Here is a 13,920-nt window from a genome sequence, read left to right as displayed (position 1 = left end):
ATCTCAGGAGGTTTATCCTCGACTAGATCTTCTTTGTCATCGTTGTTAGTTCTTTTAGGTGTATCCACCATGTACACGTCGTAAGAGGAGGTGGCCGTCCATCGTCTGGTACATGGCGGGTTTTGGCCCTGCTCCTCATCCGCATTGTCATCTATACCGTCGATGTCTTCGGAGCTGTAATCGAGCATGTCGGTTAAGTCTTCGACAGTGGCTATAAAGTGGGCGGTGGGTGGGAAACGAAATTATTCGTCATCAGCCTCCAGTTCAAACTGGAAATAATTCGGCTATGAGTCCCCCGCTAAGGATAGTGCTTTTAATGAGTTTAACACGTCGCCCAAAGGCGAGTGCCGAAAAATGTCCGCGGAGCTGAATTCAACGATCGATGAATGATCGAGCTCGACGCACGTGGACGCACATGGTTTGGAGCCTGTAGTGGGAAACGTGTCAGAGGCTCTAGTGACATAGACTCCACTCAAGGTTGGGTCTGTGTGCGGCTCTGACGCCGCTGGGACTGCGGCATCCGTGGTGCGGTTGAGCTTCCCATCTTCAGATGGCGCGATCTACTCCAGATCTAAGGCCAGAGCAGTTACATGTGCTATCTCCTGGGTATGGTCCGATGACAGATTTAAGTCATGTTCATCATGTAGACGGGGAGCGGCTGCCACGGTCTTGAATCCGTCGAAGATCAAGTCACCGCGGATATCCGGGACGTAGTCCAGGCTCCCGAATCTGACTTGACGGCCAGGGGCGTAGCTTTCAATCTGCTCCAGATGGCCAAGCGAGTTGGCCCGCAGTGCGAAGTTGCTGAACATGAAGATCTGTCGGGGAAGGAAGACTTCTCCTTGGACAGCATTGTTGTAGATGATTGAAGGGGCCATCAAACCTTTTAAGGACGGCACAAAGGAACTCTCAATGAAAGCACCAATGTCGGTGTCAAAACCGGCGGATCTCGGGTAGGGGGTCCCGAACTGTGCGTCTAAGGTCCATGGTAAGAGGAGACAGGGGACACAATGTTTACCCAGGTTCGGGCCCTCTCTATGGAGGTAATACCCTACTTCCTTCTTGATTGATCTTGATGAATATCAGTATTACAAGAGTTGTTCTACCACGAGATCGTAATGGATAAAACCCTAGGAGTCTAGCCTGTCTGACTATATCTCCCCTTCGGACTAAGCCCTCCGGTTTATATAGACACCGGAGGGGACTAGGGTTGTACAAAGTCGGTTACAGAGAAAGGAATCTTCATATTTGGATGCCAAGCTTTCCTTCCTCGCCAAGGAGAGTCCTATCCAGACACGAGAGAGAGTCTTCGGTCTTGTATCTTCATAGCCCACTAGTCCGGCCCATGTCCAACAGGCCGGACGCCCGAGGACCCCTTAGTCCAGGGCTCCCTCACCCTCGGCCAGCATTAAACAGAGTTTGAATACACCCCCAGCGGGTGGAACTGTGCAAACTTAACAATTTTGTTCAAGAGATTACAAAAACAGGAAAGAAAGATAACTTGGCCGCCTAGGCCAGAGGAGTAGCAGCCGAATTGGAGGGGTCGGCGGAGGTCGAGGCTCCGGGTGGTGGAACGGCTGTCTGGTTGGTCTCGTCCTGGTCAGCACCAGCAGCAGTCGGCTCGCCGGCACGTAGCTCGTTGGTTGAGACTTGGTCGGGCTGAGGCCGGCTGTCGGCTCCATCATCCGGCGCATCGTCTTCGCCGTCCTCGCCGTCCTCTTCCTCGCCCTCATCGCTGGAGGCGATCTCCTCCACCGAGTCCTCGCCGTCTGCCGGGTTCAGACCGAACAGTTGGGCTGCACCTCGACACCCTCCTCGTCAAGCTCGGGGAGGAAGACACTGGTATTAGTGTACTCGGCGATCGCTACAGCACGATGATAGAGCGCGGGCGCCACCACCGCCAGCTCTTCGGTGGCTTCCACACCGGAACGTGGCCAACTGGGCTAGGTTCAGCCCAGGATACCACGCCTTGACGAACTCCAAGGCTCGCCATGCGCCCGCCCGGGCCACGGAGCGCTTCCACGCCTCGAAACAGCCAACAACCACCTCTAACCAGTCGGAGGTCCGACTGGGGGTGCGCGGAGCTAGAACGCCTGGCCAGAGTGCGGAAACCACCTGGGCTCCGGTGCGTTGTAGATGGCGGAGCGCCCGATGAGCCGGCTGGATTCGAGCTTGAATGGCGAGAAGCTGCTCGCTGAGGGTCCGAGGGGCGTTGGGCGCGATATCTGCCAGCTAGCCTTCGCTCGTCGTGGTGAGCCTCGATGGCTTGGCTGGCGGAGACGGCGTGACCGGGAAAATACTCTGCACAAGAAGGAAAAAGAAGTATGAAGTCGGAAGTCGGCTCGTATGAGAAGTCAGCAGGCAGAAGAAAGGGAAGGACAACTCACCATCGAGCATGTCCTCGATCTCGCTATAACCGTCGGCCAGAGCCTTCTCCCTCTCGACCCAGTTCGAGCGCTGAGTCTCGAACTCGGCCTGGAGGGCCTCCTCCGCCTTCTTGAGCTTCCGGAGCTCCGCCTTGTGCTGGTCCGCCTGGTCCGCCAACTCCTTGACCAGGCGGTCGCGCTCCTGCGCCGCCTAGCTGCACTCCTCCTCCTTAGCACACGGCATGTTTTGGGCTTCGTCCAGCTGCTACTGCAAGGTGGTGTTGGCTCCCGCAGAAGACAAGAAAGAAAAAACAGTCAGCAAATCAACAAAATAAAAAACTAGTTGCTGGAAGATCCGGCCCGACTGCTCAGCAGTTGACCCCAATCTCGGGGGCTACACCCCGCGGGTGCGCTGGCGTGCCCCCGCGAGAATAAGGACGGAGTGCTTACTCCGGCTGTCGAACATGTCGGCGGTCTGCTTGGCCAGCTCCCGGACATGGGAGTTGAAGGCGGCCACACGGATGTTGTGGTAGTCCTACAACAAAGACAACAGAAGAGAAAAGAAAAAGGTCAGCACTCAGAACATATCTTTAAGTTTCGAGCCGCCTGCTCAGCAGCCGGCCCGGAGCTCACGGGCCACACCTAGTGGGTGCGCTGGCGCGCCCCCACGGAAAATTTCAAGAAGATTGCAAGAATTAAAAACAAGCAATCAAGAGACATACACAGATGGCTGTACGCGTCGCCAAGAACTCCTTTGTGTATTGCTGGAGGGCGGTGCCTTGGGCCTGAAGATGGGCCTGGACGTCATTCGCGGCCCGACTCAGCACGCTCGTCCTGCCCCCAGGAGTCCACTCTGGTGGTGTGGCGCTGCTGGCCTCGGCATCAGGGGCCGAACAGCTTGCGGCCCCGAAGTCCAGCGGCCTTGGTGCTGACGCCGCCATCTCCGAACAACGGTGCCCTGTAGTGCGGACCACCGGAGTTGAGCCCACCACCAACTCATTGTCAGCTGGTGGTGCCGGTGGCACTTCAAGCCGACTGCTCTGTGCGTCAGCAGTCGGCACTTGCGCCCCGGCCTGTGGCGATGTCCCCTCGGACGCGTGGGCTGGCAGGCTGGCCCTGCCTGCTGGCGCCATGTGGCTGGCAAGCAACGGGCGGAAGGTCAACCATCCGGCTGGCATGCCGCCAGGCTCATCACAAATGTCTCGAATTCGCCAGGCGGCCTGCCTGGTCACGGCCGACTCCTAGCAGTCGCCACCTCAGAAGACGGACGAATCACAGCGACCAAACCACTCGGTGTAGGAAGCTGCTCAGGCTCCTCGCCCTCTCAGCGGTGGCGCCCCACCAGCTTCGGGGACTACTGTCGGAGTATATGACCATGGGTAGCCTCATCTGCTCCCCATGGCGATTCAAGACATCGGGGCCGGCTACGCCCCTCAAGCCTCGAAGACGAAGGGCCGCCTTCTAAGGGCCGGTTGGACCAAGCAGCCGGCTGCTAGAGGGCGGCAGTTCCCAGAAGACAACCATGAGGTGGGCCGACCCCTAGCAGGCGGCCTCCAGAGAGGCCGGCTCCTAGCAGGCGGCCCCCCTCTGCTCCCTTGAAGTTTGCACCGCATTATAACGACGAGACGGGGCGTGGCTACAGTACAGACTGCCACCCCTGAATCTAGGGCAGAGCATGGCCACAGTGTGGCGTACTGGGCGGACATCCCTTGCCCGGCATGGCACTGTTGCCACGCAACCCATGACATCACCCATGGCAGAGGAGGCCATGCTCCCACTACGGGCTGTCGGTATGCCCCACGGGCGGCGGGCCCTATCTGTCTGTGAGATGCCAGAAGACGGCAAGCCCTGATCAGCCGACACAAGGGAGGCTGACTCCCAGCAGGTGGCCGTCCCCCTCCCTCGGAGTCTGTGCGCCATTAATCAGAAGAGACGGGGAGTGGCTAAAGAGAACACCCACCAGGCGGCGGCACTGTAGCCATGCTCTCCCCGACAAAGCATGCATCATCAGTAGCGTGGCCACAGTACTTAGCAGCCGGCAGGACCCGCAAGCGGCGGGCGCGGCCTGTTGGTGAAGTACGAGACAGCCGGCGGGACCCACCAGGCGGCAGGCCCCAGCGGCCGGCGGAGAAGCCGGCGACCATAGACACTGACGGCCGGTTCCTACACCTGGCCAGATTACCAATGTACCCCTGGGGGGTAGGCCTATACAAACCCCCCAGGGCACACATGCAAAGGGTTCAGCCTCTTAGAGACCACACACACACATAGAGAGAGTGAAGCTAGGGCTAGCCTTGTTCTTCTTCCCCCTCTAGAGAAGCGGCTCAGGGAGAAAGCTTGTAGCCACCATTGTTGAGATAGTGATCATGCGGAGACCCCACAGAGCAGGACTAGGGGTGTTATCTCCTAGGAGAGCCCCGAACCTGGGTAAGATGCGTCGGCGTACATGTCTACGCCTTATCCCGTTTCGAGGCACCGGCGATGTCTTACTCTCCCCCACCATGACAAGCCATCCTTTGGCATATCTCGCACGACACCCTCGACAAAGAAGAAGGGGATCATGGCGATTGGTTCTTCTTGAGCCGAAGCATCCGTGCCAACGCGGACGGGCGATGGGGTAGTTGCGGATGGTGGCCGAGGTGCGGATCACGACCATCCACGACACTCCGGCAACCGCAGCCAGGTGAGCGGCGTCGTTCGTGCCCAAGACGATGAGCCACATGCCGCCGCGTCCAAGAATGGAGCTGTGCCGCATACGGGCAGCGCGGGGACCTCCCAGGGCGGAGCCATACTTCCTACGGGCGGCGCGGCGACCTCCAAGACACCCCCGCTGGTGCCCGCGCCGCGGTGCTCTCAAGTCGTGCGCGACGAGCAGCGCCGCGATGTTGGTGACACCGGGCGCCGCCGTGGGAAGAGCCCTCTGCATCATTCCCGAGATGCGCAGGGCCGACATGCACGCCATGATGCTAGTCAAGATGGCGGACGGCCGCGGAACCGTGACGGCTGCTTCTAACATGGTTAGAAGTCCGAGCACCTCCCGTTCCTCGCGCTTATCGCTGCCACCTATGCCGGCGAAAGAATTAGCGCGAGTACAGCTACTCCTCGAATTACCTCCTGCTGCGAAGAAGCAAGAAGAGTGGAGGGCTGTTATCCAGAGCCTTATTGGCCACGCCAATAAAGATCAGCACCAGGAGGCAGGCCCCTCGCGACGTCGGTCCACTGAGTCGGCATGTGCCGACGGCGGAAGGGCCGGATGCGCCGCAACCACGGTGTACTCCCCTCCACCACGACAGCAGCAGTCGCCAGCTCGGCGGGTCGACGCCCGTGATGATGGATCCATGGCTTCGTCCGACCCACGAGCTCACCGCGACAAACGTCAAGTTCTTCAGGAGCGCGTTAATGAAGACGCTCGAACTACCATCGAGCGGCGGCAGGAAGCACGCCATCAGTCTGATAGGCATGCAGGGCCCACTGCATGCAGGCCTGCGCTGGGGGATTCTGGAGACCTGCCTTACGAGGTAGGTTGTCTAGCTTTTACCCGTGAGCTACGGCAGTTCCAGTGGCCCACTACCCACACGTTCAACCTAAAGTCCCGGAGAAGTACGATGGCAAGACCCATCCGTCCGAGTTCCTGAGCGTATACACCATTGCGATGCAAGTTGCCAGGGCTCGGGACGGTAAGGTGCTCGGCAACTACTTCCCGTTGGTGCTCAAACCCAACGTCAGGTCGTGGTTGATGCACCTACCAGTAGATTCCATCTCCTCTTTGTCGGACCTATGCCACGAGTTTGTTGGCACCTTTTCCGGCGGCCATCAAGCTCCTGGCCAGGCGAGTGATTTGCATCTCATCCCCCAGAAGGATGGCGAATCCTTGCGCAAGTACATACAGAGATTCAGCCGTGTGTGGTACAACATCCCAGATGTTCATCCTGCCGCTGTCATCAGCGCGTTCTATCAGAACGTGCGCAACCGCAAGATGCGTGAAGAGCTGGCCATGAACAAGGTTAGGGATGTTGCCGAACTGTATGTTCTGACCGACAGATGTGCTCGTGGAGAAGAAGGAAGGAAGTACCTCGGCGAATACGCCGGCACGGGAAGCGATTCCGGTGACAAAGACGCCGTCGCCCTAGCAAAGAAAGGCCGGCGGCACAATAGAAAGCGCAGGGGAAACACCGTGCTTGCCGTCGAGGAATCCGGCAACCCCGGCACCGCCAAGAAGGCTAAGGTTGACAACCCCGGCACGGAAGTTGCTAGGTGTGCCGCCTCCCAGGACTTGGCGGCCGCCGACAAGCCGGAGGGCTCCGACAAGCAATATTGCAAGATCCATCGCACCAAGGGCCATGACCTTCAAAACTGTCGGCAAGTTGAGCAGCTTGTGGAGAGGCAGAATGCTGAGTATGAAAGACGGGACAAGGAGAAAGGCCAAGATGGCGCTGAGGGGTCTGGCAAGAAGTGCGACGGTCATGGGGGACACCGCGGCAAGGAGAAGCAACAAGAGAGACCTTCTCGAGGCCGCGACAAGAAAGAGGGGGATGACGACCACGAAGAGGACGACGAGTCCAGTGACCAAGAATTTCAAAAGGCCACAGAAGGAATGTGCATCGATGGTGGCGCCTCGTTGCATTCTTCTCACCGCCAGCTTAAACAGTGGGCGCGCGAGATCAATGCGGCAGAGCCATCGATCGACACCCAGAAGCCACTGAAATGGTCCAGCACGCCTATCAATTTTGACACCAAGGATCACCCTGATCGCACAACCGCGGTCGGGTGCTTGCCGTGGTTGGTTTCGCCAACAATTCGCAACCTCAAGGTGACGAAAATGTTAGTGGACGGTGGGGCCGGTCTGAATTTGATCTCGCCCTAGGTGATTAAGAGGTTGCAAATCCCAAGAGGAGATCTCGAGGAGACGGTCACGTTTCAAGGGATCAATCCCGGGAGAATCCAGCCCAAGGGTAAGATCACACTACCAGTTACATTTGGTGGTGAGTTGAACTACAGGACAGAGAAGATCGTTTTTTATGTAGCCAAGATCCTGTTTCCATATAACGGGATCCTTGGCCGTCCAGCACTGGCCAAGTTTATGGCAGCATCACACTACACTTACAACACGCTGAAGATGCCCGGCCCGATGAGCATCATCACTGTAGGCTCCGACAAGAAAGACGCACTGATTTGTGCCGACAAGCTCTACCGGGAGGCGGTGGTGGCGCCCCCCACCAAGGCACCTGCTCCTGCCGCTGGAGCCCCCAAGGGGAAGAATACCAGCAAGACCTCAGTCGCCGGCAAGGCTTCTGGCCCGGCCAAGCCTCTTGCACCCACTCCGGCAAGCGTGCCTCCTCGGGGTGCTGCGTTTCCGTTGAGGACGTGCCAGAGAGCTCCACCGGCAAGAGTAAGGAATCCAAGGCTGCACCACCACAAACCAAGAAGGTGTCCGTCAAGGAGGATCGCACGGGCGGAGATTTTACTGTAAGCTCCACCCGTGACTGCAAATAGGAAAGCGCACTCGTCGCCTTCCTGCGGTAATGTCGATGTGTTTGCATGGCAAGCATCTGACATCCCCGGCGTTCCCAAGGAGGTGATTGAGCACGACCTTGCTCTCTGTCCTGATGCGCGGCCCGTCAAGCAGAAGGTCAGGAAGCAAGCTTTGGAGCGGCAAGAGTTCATTATCAAGGAGATTAGGAAGTTGGAGGTGGCAGGCTTGGTCAGAGGAGTGATCCACCCAACATGGTTGGCCAACCAGGTGGTGGTGTGCAAGGCCAATGGGAAGTCGAGGCTGTGCACTGATTATACAGATATTAATGAAGCCTGCCCAAAGGATCCTTTCCCTTTTCGGCGCATTGACCTGATCATGGACTCCACTCCCGGGTGCGACCTGCTGTTGTTCCTTGACGCCTATTCATGATACCATCAAATCTTTATGACGAAGGAAGACGAAGAGAAGACCGCCTTCATCACCCCATGTGGTACGTATTGTTTTATACGAATGCCTTTCGGGTTGAAAAGTGTTGGTTCAACATTTGCAAGAGCAGTTCAGATTGGTTTTGAGCCCCAGCTCCATAGAAACATGGAGGCTTACATGGATGACATTGTGGTGAAAACCAAGGATAGGGCAACCCTTGTGCAAGATTTGGTGGAAACATTTGCAAATTTGGGCAAGATCAATCTCAAGCTCAACCCTGAGAAGTGTGTGTTCGGTGTTCCATCCGGCAAACTTCTCGGGTTCTTTGTGTCTCAGCGCGGGATCGAAGCAAACCCCGACAAGATCAAGGAAATTGAGCAGATTGAAGCACCAAGGCGAGTCAAAGATATACGTCGGCTTGCCGGCTGCGTTGCTGCTTTAAGTAGGTTCATCTCCAAATCTGCTGAGCATGCCCTCCTCTTCTTCAAGATTTTGAAGAAGGCAGGGCCCATGAAATGGAACCCAGAGGCCGAGGTAGCATACCAGGATTTGAAGAGGTACCTCTCCTCTACGCCAATACTAGTTGCGCGCAAACCGCAAGAGTCGTTGCTGCTATATCTAGCGGTAACGAATCAAGTGGTCAGTGTTGCGCTAGTGGTGCAGAGGGAAGTTGACGAAGAAGCGGTAGAAGTGGCAAGGCTGCCGGACGACGAGCCAGAGTTCCCCCGGCAGGGTCTGGTGCCGGCAAGGCAGGACCCCCAGAAGAGTCTGGCATCGGCAAGGCAGGACCCCGGCAGAGTCTGGCATCGGCAAGATAGGATCCCCTACAGAGTCTGGCGCCGGCAAGGCAGGATCTACACAAGAAAACGAAATGGTACAGATGAAGAAGATGATGCAGCACCCCGTTTACTTCATCAGCTCCCTCTTGCAAGGGGCTAGATCGAGGTACTCTGGTGTGCAGAAGTTGCTCTTCGGCCTCCTTATGGCCTCAAGGAAGCTGCACCATTATTTTCAAGCACATGAGATCACCATCATCACTCGCTTCCCGTTTCAACGGATCTTGCACAACCCAGGTGCAACCGGAAGGATTGTGGAATGGGTGTTGGAACTGTCAAGCTTTTGTCTCTGGTTTGAAAGCACTTCAACAATCCAGAGTAGGTCTTTGGCGGAGTTCATTGCAGAATGGACCTCAACGCCTGACGAATAAATTCAAGAGACCACTCTCCCCGACAAGGAAACAAGCCGCAACTGGATTATGCACTTTGATGGGGCTTTCTCGCTGCAAGGCGCCAGTGCCGGCGTGTTTCTTGTCGCGCCCACCGGAGAGCACCTCAAGTACGTAGTCCAAATGCATTTTCCCAGGGAGAGATCGACGAACAACACCGCGGAGTATGAGGAGCTGCTTGCCGGTCTCAGGATCGTGGCAGACCTTGGGATAAGAAAGTTGATCGTCCGTGGGGATTCGCAACTCATGGTGAAGCAAGTGAACAAGGATTATCAGAGCCCGCTGATGGAAGATTATATAGATGAAGTGAGGAAGTTGGAAGAGTGTTTTGACAGTCTACAAGCAGAGCATGTTCCTCGAGCAGAGAAAAGTATTGCTGATGACCTATCGAAATGTGTTGCCCTCAAGTTACCTGTGGAACCAGGGACCTTTGTGCTCCAATTGACTCAGCCATCCATTGAACCATCGGCAGGACAGGATAAGCGAAGGAAATCAGGCCCCGGCTAGTACTTTCCCGCCGAGCTCTCAGGAGCCGCCCGCAAGGATGTTGCCGGGGACGCCAAGCTTGCTGGGGAACAACATGCTCCGGCAGGGCCTCAAGCCCTTGCCGTAGAGATAACCGCTCCCACGACAGAAGACACGCCTCTAGTCCTTGCCGTCGAGCCTCAGGCTCCAACATGGGCGCAGCACACCGTTCAGTTCCTCCAAACAAGGGGACTCCCTGAGGAACAGGAGGAAGCGGAGAAAGTAGCCCGTCAGTCTGCCATGTACTAGTTTGTGGACGACGTCCTGTACAGGAAAAGACCGAACGATGTGAAATTGAAGTTCATTCCCCGGGAGGACGGACTGGAGCTATTGGCAGAGATACATGGGGGCGTATGTGTCTCTCACATAGGATCAAGAGCCCTTGCAGGCAAGGCGTTCCGGCAAGGTTTCTTCTGGCCCACTCCTCTCCAAGATGCAACTGCACTAGTAACCAAGTGTGAAGCGTGTCAGTTCCATTCGAAGAAACTCCATCAACCAGCTCAAGCTCTTCAGACAATCCCTCTTTCCTGGCCATTTTCGATCTGGGGGCTCGACATACTGGGCCCCTTTCCCCGTGTTGTGGGGGGCCTTGAGTACTTCTACGTTGCGATCGACAAGCTCACAAAGTGGCCAGAAGTGGAAGTAGTGAGAAAGCTAACAGCACAATCAACCGTCAAGTTCCTCAAAGGACTAGTTTGCCGTTCTGGTGTCCCAAACAGTGTCATCACTGGCACGCAGTTCACAAGCCGCTCCTTCATGCAACACGTCCAAGACCTTGGCAGCAAGATATGTTTTGGTTCTTCTGCACATCCACGAAGCAACGGCCAGGCGGAAAGGGCAAATGCTGAAGTGTTGCGGGGCCTCAGGATGAGGACTTTTGACAGACTTCATAAGTGCGGAAAGCGTTGGATTGCCGAGTTGCTGGCGATTCATTGGTCAATCAGAACAATGCCAAATCGAGCCACCGGCCAGACACCCTTCTCCCTCGTGTACGGGGCAGAAGCAGTCCTCCCCACAGAACTCACATACAGGTTGCCTCGAGTGCTCGCTTATGATGAGCTTGAGGAAGAGCAGTTGCGGCAAGATGACACTACACTCCTTGAGGAAGATCGTGTTCGGGGTGCTATGCGAGCTGCGCGCTAGCAGCAACTCTTGCGCCGCTACCATAGCCGCAAGGTTCATGCCCGAAGCTTTGAGGAAGGCGAACTTGTTCTTCGGCGCGTTCAGTTGGCCAAGAATTCCAACAAGTTGACGCCAAAGTGTGTAGGCCCTTACTGGGTAATACGAGTCACCAGGCCTAGCGCAGTCCGCCTAGAGACCAAAGATAGTATCCTAGTGAGCAACTCCTCGAAAATCGAACATCTTCGCAAGTTTTACCCATGAGGTGTGGTTGCCTGGCCCCCCGGCAGACCACCTTTTGTACAAGCCTTGCCGACAAGGCATGTGACCCTTTGTACAAAGCCAGGCGCAGACCCTGAGCAATAGATGAATAAACGAAGCACTGGTGCCCTTAGAATTGATATGCATGTTAGATTGAGATTTTCTCCGATAGGGTTGATAGTGCTTAGCGGCAACTAACCCCTAGCATAGAGGTCGAGTGTGTCTTTTTGCCCCTTCCCGTCCTTTTTGGTTCGCAGGCCGCACGGGCGCTTCAGCGGAACCCTTTGGAGGAAACGAGACGAACTGACACCCCGACCCCGGCAAGCGAAGGCTGCCGGGGGCAGCAGATCCACATAACCCTTTTTCCCTGCTGCGTACTTGCATATGAAACTTGAGTGTATGAAACTTCTCTCAATTCCATGCCACCGTGCTCCCTCCTTCCTATGCCCAACACCCCGTTTGGGCTGGGATTTGGTCGTAGTTGCGGTGGAAGGGGGACGAACGAAGGGCCTAATCCTACTTTGCCCCTACCTCCGCCAAGGGCGTGACGATAGCTATGGTGTGAAGCTGGAGGGCGGCAAGGCCTGTTGCCGGGTGGTGTTGTTTACTCGAGAAGACGACAAGGACTCGTTCCTTAGTGTGAGCCTCGCTCACGCATAAAAGAACCCGGCAAACACCTTTTTTCATTAATACGTTAATTAACAAGTACAATTCATACGGAATGTAAGCATAAGCTAGGGGTTATAGAGTTTAAATTTGACAAATGCCCACGGGCTTGAAATCTAAAAAAACAATAAGATGCCCGTAATCCTTACTTGTCCCTCTCCTCGAGAAGTGGATCAAGATAGAGGGAGGGCAAAAGGAGTGCCTAGGCAAGGTACACGCGGCAGAAGACACCAAGAGAACATCCCGGCAGCCGTCCAGAAGAAGGCTGGTGATGACGGTGCCGGGGTAGAAGCCGAAAGATGAGGCAGCGGGCCGGCGATACGCGACGAAGGCGTCGATGCCATCATACTCCGACTTGACGGCCCGCCACCCACTTTCTTCGTTTTCTCTGGCCTTCCAGCACCAGCCGCCGGTGTCGGATTACGGGTTTCGACAAACCCTTGAGGTTCGAACACTGGGGTGCGCACGAAGATCTCTCTCTCCCTAGCTCGCTCTCGCAACGATCTCAAGGCCTAGCTCGACGAACCCAAAGAACAAGAGATGCGGGAGTTTATACTGGTTCGGGCCACCGTTGCGGTGTAATACCCTACTCCAGTGTGGTGTGGTGGATTGCCTTGTAGGCTGAGGATGAACAATAGAAGCTAAGAACAGCCTCCTAAGGAGAAGTGTTCTAGAGCTCGGAGAGCTGGTGAGTTGGCCTTGGTGGAATGAGTCCAGTCCAAGATCCCCCTCCCTATGCTGGTGGCTAGTCCTATTTATGGAGGCCCTGGTCCTCTTCCCAAATGTTAGGTGGGAAGGGATCCCACAACGGCCAAGTTTGAAGGGAGACAACTAGTACAACCTATCCTGACTAAACGTGGTCTTCGGTTGCCAAAGGCTCTGGTGGTGACGCTGTCTTGGGCTCCATGGTGACCTCTGTCCTGCTGGTCTTAGTCTCATTGCACTGATATGGAAAACTTTTCCTAATGCCTCGGGACCCCTCGCCTGCGCTTGCCTCTTTAGCACCAAAGAGGAAACAAGGACACTGCGCGCGCTGGCGCCCGCCTGGCCCCGGTCTTCATGGCTTGCGTCACATGAACATCGTGAGGTGCCCCTTGCCTTGATCTATCCGCCCCTCGCGAGCCTGACTAGTGAGGCCGCCCCCAAGGAAGTCTTGCGTCGTCCGCCTCGCGAGGCTTGGCCCCTCGCGAGGGTGTTTAGTGTTTGCTGGTGAAGATGGGCCATACAAGGCCGCTGGTGGAGCCACGTCGCGGGCCGCAGGCAGGCATGTCTGGGGACCCCCATTCCCAGGACGCCGACTGTAGCCCCCGGGCCCAAGGCGCTCTCGGACTTGGCTTCGAGGCGAAGCCAAGGGGCAAGTGCGGAGCGCCGCAGGCCCCAACAACCTGCGGCCCTGTCTGAAGCGTGGCGAGTGATTGGACGTGGGCGTCTCCGCTTCCCCACGCTGCCTCGGCAACTGCCCGACTTGACGAGTCCCTGCCGCATGCAGAGAAAAATCATCATTACCTGTGATCGTGGGGATCGCCGGTTGGCCTTCTGCCGCTATAAATGAGGAGGGGGGGCAGAGCCCCCATCGCTTATCTCTTCCTGCTCCGCTCGCTTCTTCTCCCTTGCTTCATTGCTAGTAGCGACACCCATGGCGCCCGCGACGAAGTTCTCAGCTGCAGAAAAGGGGAAGGCCCGCCAGGAGGGGCCCGGCTAACCGCCGCCTAAGAGGGGGCGCGGCCATCCCCGCAAGCACACCGCGGCCCCCGCTGTGGCCCTTCGCAGCAGCCCCGTCGATGAGGGAAGGCGCACCATGGTAGCGCGGCCTCCCCGTCCATGCTTCCACTTGGCGGAGGTACTGCCAGAGTTTTTCG

The sequence above is a fragment of the Aegilops tauschii genome, chromosome 6 (assembly GCF_002575655.3).
Source record: "Aegilops tauschii subsp. strangulata cultivar AL8/78 chromosome 6, Aet v6.0, whole genome shotgun sequence".
NCBI classification, from domain to species: Eukaryota; Viridiplantae; Streptophyta; class Magnoliopsida; order Poales; family Poaceae; genus Aegilops; species Aegilops tauschii.
Note: the sequence above shows the minus strand (reverse complement) of the source record.